The sequence below is a fragment of the Orycteropus afer genome, unplaced genomic scaffold (assembly GCF_000298275.1).
Source record: "Orycteropus afer afer isolate SDZICR_OR568_19922 unplaced genomic scaffold, OryAfe1.0 scaffold00013, whole genome shotgun sequence".
NCBI lineage: Eukaryota > Metazoa > Chordata > Mammalia > Tubulidentata > Orycteropodidae > Orycteropus > Orycteropus afer.
The window spans coordinates 9,282,157-9,290,850 of NW_006921600.1; positions in this window are offsets into that span (position 1 = coordinate 9,282,157).

Consider the following 8,694-nt stretch of genomic DNA (forward strand, 5'->3'; position numbering starts at 1 on the left):
TATTGCGATGTAATCCATGCTGCAGACTGTGTTCCTCAATCTTCATCAGTAAGTGCCTCAAGTCATCCTCACTTTCAGCAAGCAAAGTTGTATTATCAGCATATCTCAGGTTGTTAATGATTCTTCCTCCAATCCTGATGCCATGTTTTTCTTCATATAGTCCCATTTGTGAATTATTTTTGAACCGTTTTTGAACCGTTTTTGAATTATTTTCAGTAAGATTTTACTGGTGTGCGATATTAATGATATCGTTTGATAATTTCCACATTTTGTGGGATCACCTTTCTTTGGAATGGGTACAAATCTGTAGTGATACTGCCTTGGAAACCCAAAGAGGGGTCGCTATGAGTTGGGTTGACTCAATGGCACATAACAACAACAAAAACATTTGCAACAGATTTGCCTAGGGTAATACACCTGATTTCTTGTCTGCTGCTTCCATAGGTGTTGATTATGGATACAAGTAAAATGAAATCCTTGACAATTTCAATCTTTTCTTCATTTATCATGATGCTATTTATTGGTCCACTTGTGAGGATTTTCATTTTCTTTAAGTTGAGGTGTAATCCATACTGCAGACTCTAATCTTCATCAGTAAGTGCTTCAAATCATCTTTACTTTCAGAAAGCAAGGTCATGTCATCTGCATATCAAAAGTTGTTAATGAGTCTTCTTCTAATCATGATGCTGCATTCTTCTTCATAGAGTCCAGCTTCTTGGATTATTTGCTCAGCATACAGAATGAATAAATATGGTGAAAGAATACAACCCCGACACACTCCCTTCCTAATTTTAAACCATGCAATATCCCCTTGTTCTGCTTGAACAACCACCTGCTGGTCTATATACAGGTCCCTCCTGAGCACAATTAAGTGTTCTGGAATTCTGATTCTTCTCAATGTTATCCATACTTTGTTCTGACCTACATGGTTGAATGCCTTTGCATAGTTAATAAAACACAAGTAAACATCTTTTGGTATTCTTTGCTTTCAGTCAACATCCATCTGACATCAACAATGATATTCCTTGTTGCACATAATCTTCTGAATCTAGTATGCATTTCTGGAAGTTCCCAGTCAATATAGTGCTGCAACCATTTTTTGTCTTCAGCAAAATTTTACTTGTGTGTGATATTGATGATAATTCAGTAATTTCCACATTCTGTGGGATCACCTTTGTTTGGAATGGGTACACAAATATGGATCTATTTCAGTCAGTTGGCCAGGTAGTTGCCTTCCAAATTTCTTGGTATAAATGAGTAAGTGCCTCCAGCACTATATCCATTTGTTGAAACATCTCAATGGGTATTCTGTCAATTCCTGAAGTCCTGTTTTTTGTTAATTCCATCAGTGCAGCTTGGACTCCTTCCTTCAGTACCACTGGTTCTTGATCATATGCCACCTCCTGAAATAGTTAAACATCAACCAATTTTTTTTTTTTTTTTTTTATATTGACTCTGTATTCTTTTCATCTTCTTTTGATGCTTCCTACATCATTCAATATTTTGTTCATAGAGTCCTTCAATATTACAACTCAGGGCTTGAATTTTTTCTTCAGTTCTCTCAGCTTAAGAAATGCCAAATGTATTCTTCCCTTTTGGTGTTCTAATTCCGGGTCTTTGCATACATCATAATAATAATTTACTTTGTCTTCTCGAGCTGCCCTTTGAACTCTTCTGTTCAGCTCTTCTATCTTGTCATTTTCTTCCATTTGCTTTAGCTGCTCTCCATTCAAGAGAAAATTTTATGGTCTTTTCTGACATCTATTTCCGTCTTTTCTTCCTTTCCTATCTTTTTAATGACCTTTTGCTTTCTTCATGTATGATGTTCTTGATGTCATCTCACATCTTATCTGCTTTTCAGTCATTGTTGTTCAATGAATCACATCTATTCTTCAGATGGTCTCTAAATTCAGGTCAAATGTAATCAAGGTCATATTTTGACTCTCATGAACTTGTTTTAATTTTCTTCAGCTTCAACTTGAACTCTCATATGAGCAATTGATGATGGTCTCTTCCATAATCAATTCCTGGTCTTGTTTTTGGCTGAAGATATTGAGCCATTGCCTCATTCCACAGATGGAGTCAATCTGATTCCTTCTGGCAAGGTCCACATGTACATCCACCATTTATGCTGCTGAGAAAAGGTATTTGCAACGAATAACTCGTTGGTCTTGCAAAATTGTCTCTCATGCAATCTCATTACTATCACTAAGGCCATATTTTCCAACTGCTAATGATTCTTCTTTGTTTCCAACTTTCACATTCTAATCACCAGTAATAATTAATACATCTTGTTTGCATGTTTGGTCAATTTCAGACTGCAGAAGTTGGTAAAAATCTTCAATTTCTTCATCTTTAGTTTTGGTGGTTGGGGCATAAATTTGAATAATAGTAACATTAATTGTCTCCTTGTAAGTGGATGGATATTATCCTATCACCAACAGTACTTCAGGATAGATCTTGAAACATTCTTTCTGATGATGAATGCCACAACATTCCTCTTCAATTTGTCATTCCCAGTATAGTAGAGCATATGATGGTCTGATTCAAAATGGCCAGAACCAGTCCATTTCAGCTCATTAATTCCTAGGATATTGATATTTATGCATTTCATTTCATTTTTGACAACTTCTAATTTTCCTAAATCATACTTCATACATTCCACATCCTGATTATTAATGGATGTTTGCAATTATTTCTTCCCATTTTGAGTCATGTCCCATCAGCAAATGGAGATCCTGAAAGATTTATTCCATCCGGGTCATTATGGTTGATTCTACTTTGAGGAAGCAGCTCTTCCCCAGTCATATTTTGAGTGCCTTCCAACCTGAGGGGCTCATCTTCCAGTGCTGTATCAGATAATATTTCAGGACTATTCATAAAGTTTTACAGTAATATATCAGATAGTGTTTCACTTCTACTCACAAGGTTTTCACTGCCCAATTTTTTCAGAAGTGGTTGGTCTCATCCTTCTTCCCAATCTGTCTTGGTCTGTCAGTTTGTTGTACTTTGGTGGTTTGCATATTGCTATGAGGCTGGAGGCTATACCATCAGTATTTGAGATACCTGCAGGGTCACCCATGGTGGACAGGGTTCAGTGGAGCTTCCAGAGTATGATGAAGACAGACAGGCATAACATGGTTCACAAAATGCATGATCTGCACCTTAGTGAAGTGAGTATCTCTTGAGTCTTAAAACCTTGTGAGTGGCCATCTAAGACACAACTATGGGTCTCTACTTTCTAAGAGCAAAAGAGCAAGATGGTAACCAAAAACTCAGAGAAGAAACAAATCTATAAACCATAGCCTCATCTACACTGAGACTAGAAGATCTAGACAGTACCCATCTACCACCACTGACAGTTCTTACCAGGGTGATAATAGGTGGTCCCAGATAGAAAAGTGTAAAGCAGAACTCAAATTCTTATTTAAAATAAAATGAAGAGAAGAAAAAAGAAAAAGAAAAACTGGGACAATAGAGAATATAGGATTTCTTGAGGCTATCACTCTGAGACAATTTTTAAACCTAGAACTTACCCTACTTCTGATATCAACTTTTAGCAAAATAGTAGATTGGCACACAACATAAAGGATATTACCCAAAGGTCAGTGCTACACTTAAAAACCATCAGTATGAGACCAAAGATCAAACAATTACTCAAGCAAAGATGAGAAGATAAGGGGGCAAGGAAACTAGAGTACTGGAAATGGAACAAACAGAATACAGTCAAAGAGAATGTTGAGACATTGTGTTAAGTGTAGCTAATGTCACTGGACAATTTGTGTAGTAATTGTCAAATGTGAACCTAAATTTCTGTGTACATTTTCACTAAAAACTTAAAATATTATTTAAAAAAGAAAATGTAATGATAGTTAACTACTTGGCTATGATAGAATTGTTTCTGTTACTAGAAGTGAACCCAATCAGACCCACATCCTTTTATATTTCCCATGTTTGTATAAAAACATAAGAACATACATATACATACACACACATCTACATACGAACATACAGAAAGTTATACTTTTAATTAATATCATTCCAGGTTTATTTATGCAACTGGCTTTTTTTCACATAGTAATATTATGTAATTTATAAAATATATAACATATATATTATGTGTAACATGGCCACTCACAAGCTTTTAAGAGCTCTGGTGGCGTAGGACCTAAGGCATTTGATTGCTAACCAGAAGGCTGGCAGTTCAAACTCACCAGCCACTCCTCGGAAAGAAAACAATCTACTTCCATATATTATAATAGATCTCTTTAAGTGTTCAAAAGCACAGATGTCACTTTGAAGACTACTGTGTACCTGACTCAAACCATGGTATTTTCAATCACCTCATATGCATATGAAAAGTAGATAGTGAATAAGGAAGACCAAAAAAGAATTAATGCCTTTGAATTATGGTGTTGGCAAAGAATATTAAATATACCATGGACTGCCAGAAGAATGAATAAATCTATCTTGGAAGAGGTACAGCCAGAATGCTCCTTAGAAGTGAGGATGGTAAAACTTTGTCTCATGTACTGTATACATGTTATCAGGAGGGACCAGTCCCTGGTGAAGGACATCATACTTAATAGACGGTCAACAGAAAATAGGATGATCCACAACTAGATGAACTGACACAGTGGCTGCAATTGTCTTTAAGCATAGCAACTATTCTGAGGATGAGGTAGGACCAGGAACTGTCTTGTTCTGTTGTGCATAGTGTAACTATTAGTCAAAATTAACTTGATGGCATCTAACAACAGCAGCAACAGTATTACTTAGACAACTTTCAACTTGCAGTATAAGTATACTTACAACTCATTGTATTTAATAAGTTCATAATTTCTTGTTGTTAGTTGCCATCAACTTGATTCCTACTCATGGTGATCCACTTTGTACAGAGTAGACCTGCTCCATAGGGTTTTTAAGGCCATGACCTTTTGAAAGCAAATCTCCAGACCTTATTTCCACAGTGCCTCTGGGTGAGTTTAAATCACCAGCTTTTCAGTTACTAGCCCAGCATTTAATCTTATGTTCACAATAGTACATATATATTATTCCTTTTTGATGAATATTTGATCTTTACTAGTTTTTTGTTATCCCAAATAGTAATGTATAAATATCCTTGTTCATATTCTTACATACTGATCCACTTATTACTACAGAATATGTTATAGAAATGAGGTGACCAGAATGAAAAATAAATGCTTTTATTATTTTAACACACTTTCAGAATATTTTCTCTAAAGGTTTTAGCAGCTCACATAACAGTACAGTACAACACTTTCCACATATCTTCAATGTTATAAAGTTTTATTTGTTTGTTTTGTCCATCTCTTGGGTGAAAATAGTATCTGATTATTATTTTAATTTTCCCAAGCAGATTTTTGAAATGTCCCAGTATCTAGATATAGAAATGACATGAGGATGTTTTGGTTTCTGTTGTGGTTGATAGACAGGAACAAGGGAGCTCTGATAGCGTAGTGCCTAGGGCACTTGACTGCTAACCAGAAGTCTGGTGGTTCAAACCCACCAGCCACTCCTCGGAAGGAAGGTTGGGCAATCTACTTCCATAGTGATATTGCCTCAGAAACCCAAAGAGGGGTTGCTATGAGTCAGGTCCAACTCGATGGCACATAACAAGAACAACAACAACAGACAGGACCATCTTTTTTGGAACAATAATGTGAGGAAGAAGGTGAATAAGAAAGCAGTTAAGAGGTGAAGTCACTACTTACGTCAGTCAGAGTGGCTGGTGACTGCTCACCCGGAATCCCTGTGGGAGGGGAATGCCATGTCACCCTGGTCTACACCACATGATCACCTTAGTCTGCCAAATCTCTATTGATTAAACCACTCACAGAACCTGACCCAAGGGACGAAAGATACACAAAGTCTCAATTATCTCTAGCATAGTGCCAAAGGGGCAGTGAGGCTGAATCTTCTGACCTCCTCAAACCCCACAAGAGGAAGACAGAATCACCATCAATAGCCCAAGCCTTATTCCTGCAAGGCCAGACATACTACCTCCCTCCAGCCCTTTCACCAACCCTGACACCAACCATTCCTCCTGCAGCACCCACCACCTCTCTGCTGGGCTCAATAATTCACTGCAGTGACCACACAGAACTCACAGATTATGGAGTTTATTAGGGAAGCAACAGGCTATATTTCAAGTTCAGGAACATGCTCAGTCTCTCTCAGCCCACTGTCTCTCTCAGTCTCTCTCCCAGCAGTGCATGTCTTTTTATAGTGTGTGTCTCTCGCATCTCTCTCTCAGCAATGCATGTCTCTCATGCCTCTCTCTCAGCAAATGTATGTCTCTCTCATGTCTCTCAGGAGCATGTTTCTCTCAGCAGCACATCTTTCTCAGCCAGCAGTCAAAAAGTCTGCTTCTAGGAGGGCTTCTTTTGATCCTGGCAAAGTGGCCAAACTAACCAATCACATTATCAGAATTCTGTACACCTGAGAGAGAAAGAACTTCCCAGATTGCTTGATGCCGCTTCCAGGAGAAATACCCCTGGTGGATAACTTTAACAATCAGGAGCTACTCACTTGCTCATGGCAAATTCCACCACAGAGTTTACAAAGACTTATGGCTAGAAGAGTCATACCAGGCACTTTAGTACAATGCACATAGCTTAATGTGAAAGACTGGCAAGGCTAGCCAGATTATCAGTCTCAAGAATATAAATTGAAGAAACATGGAAAAAATTATGCTGCTCATTGTGGTGAATTAAACTATGGGGTAAGACATAGAGTTGAGAATCATTATGAGCCAAAAATTATGAAAAAGCTGCAACAATAATGTAGTGAAGAGATTGAGCAGCAGTAGAGAAAAAATTGTGATGTATAAAAGGTATGAAAATGTTAATACTACCCAAAGCAATCTACAATATAATGCAATCCCAATTCAAATTTCAACAACATTCTTTAACAAGATAGAAAAACTGATCACCAACTTTTTATAGTAAGGAAAGAGGCCTTGGATAAGTAGAACTTTATTGAAAAGAACTGCAACAAAGTAGAGACCTCATACTTCCTGATCTCAGAACCTACTGTACAGCAACAGTAATCAAACAGCCTGATATTGGTACAATGACTGACACACAGACCAATTGAACAGAATTGAGAACCCAAAAGTAAATCCATTCATCTATGGACAATTGATCTTCAACAAAAGGTCAAACTCCATTAATGAGGAAGAGATAGTGTCTTTAATAAATGGTGCTGGGAAAACTGTATATCCATTTGCAGAGAAATGACAGGATCCATACCTCACATCATACACAAAATGGATTCAAAATGGATCAAATACCTAAATATAAAACCTAAAACTATAAATATTACAGAATAAAAATAGGGACACTGCTAGGGGCCCTAATATATGGCATAAATAGCATCCCAAACATAACTAAAAATGCATGAACAGTAGAAGATAAGTTAGATAACTGGGATCTTCTAAAAATTAAACACTTATACTCATAAAAAGTCTTCACTAAAGAGTGAAAAGAGAACAACCTAGAGACTGGGGCATTTAACTGCTAACCAGAAGACTGGTGGTGCAAACCCACCAGTCACTCTTCGGAAGGAAGACTGGACAATCTATTTCCATACAGATACCACCTAGGAAACCCAAGGAGGGATCTCTATGAGTCAAAATCGACTCAACAGCAGTGACTTTGGTTTTGGTGGGATTTTGTTTGTTTGTTTCTTTTTGTTCTTTTTAGAGACTGGGAAAAACTTTTTGGCTGTGACATATCTGAAAAAGATCTAATCTCTAAAATTTATAGAAAATTTCAACACCTCAAAAACAAAAAGACAAACAATCCAATTAAATAATGGGCATGGGAAATGAACAGATACTTCACCAAAGAAAACATTCAGGTGCCAACAAACATATAAGAAGAGGTTTGCAATCATTAATATTGTAGAGATGCAAATAAGATACCATCTCACCTCAGCAATAAAGGAGCAGATCAAAAAAAAAAAAAGAGCGAGAGAGAGAGAGAGAACAAATGCTGCCAAGACTATTGTTGTTGTTGTTATGTGCCGTTGAGTCAGACCCAACTCATAGCGACCCGTCCTTGGGTTTCCGAGGCAGTATCACTATAGAAGTAGACTGCCCCATCTTCCTTCCAAGGAGTGGCTGGTGGGTTTGAACACCAGCCTTCTGGTTAGCAGTCAAGTGCCTTAGGCACTATGCTACCAGAGCAAGACTATGGGGAGACTCAAACTCTTATACACAGTTGAAGATGGTGGAATAGGCAGACAAGTTCCACAGACCCTCTTCAACAAAGGAAAAAGAAACCAGTTGACAGAAATACAGAAGATAATCCTGGAGCCCTGAGCTTTGAAAAGAAGTATACAGAAGTGGATGAGGCACCAGCTAGTGGAAAAAACTGAATGAAAACAGGACCTAAGAATAGGCTCCATTTGCCAAAGATGGCAGGGACATATGGGAGGCAGACAATAGAAAAGGAGACAGGTGGTGAGTGTATAAGTACTGCCAACTAGCAAATAGAGGAGCACAGCACAGTACCCTGCTTACACAGGTAACATAAAAACAAAACAAAGAAAGTGAAAATCATGGGCAAGTTAATCCAACATACAATCACCAATTAAATATAAATACAAAAACATCACAATGCCTTGGAGACAACAGAGCATCACAGTGCACACAAAGAAGCAAGATAA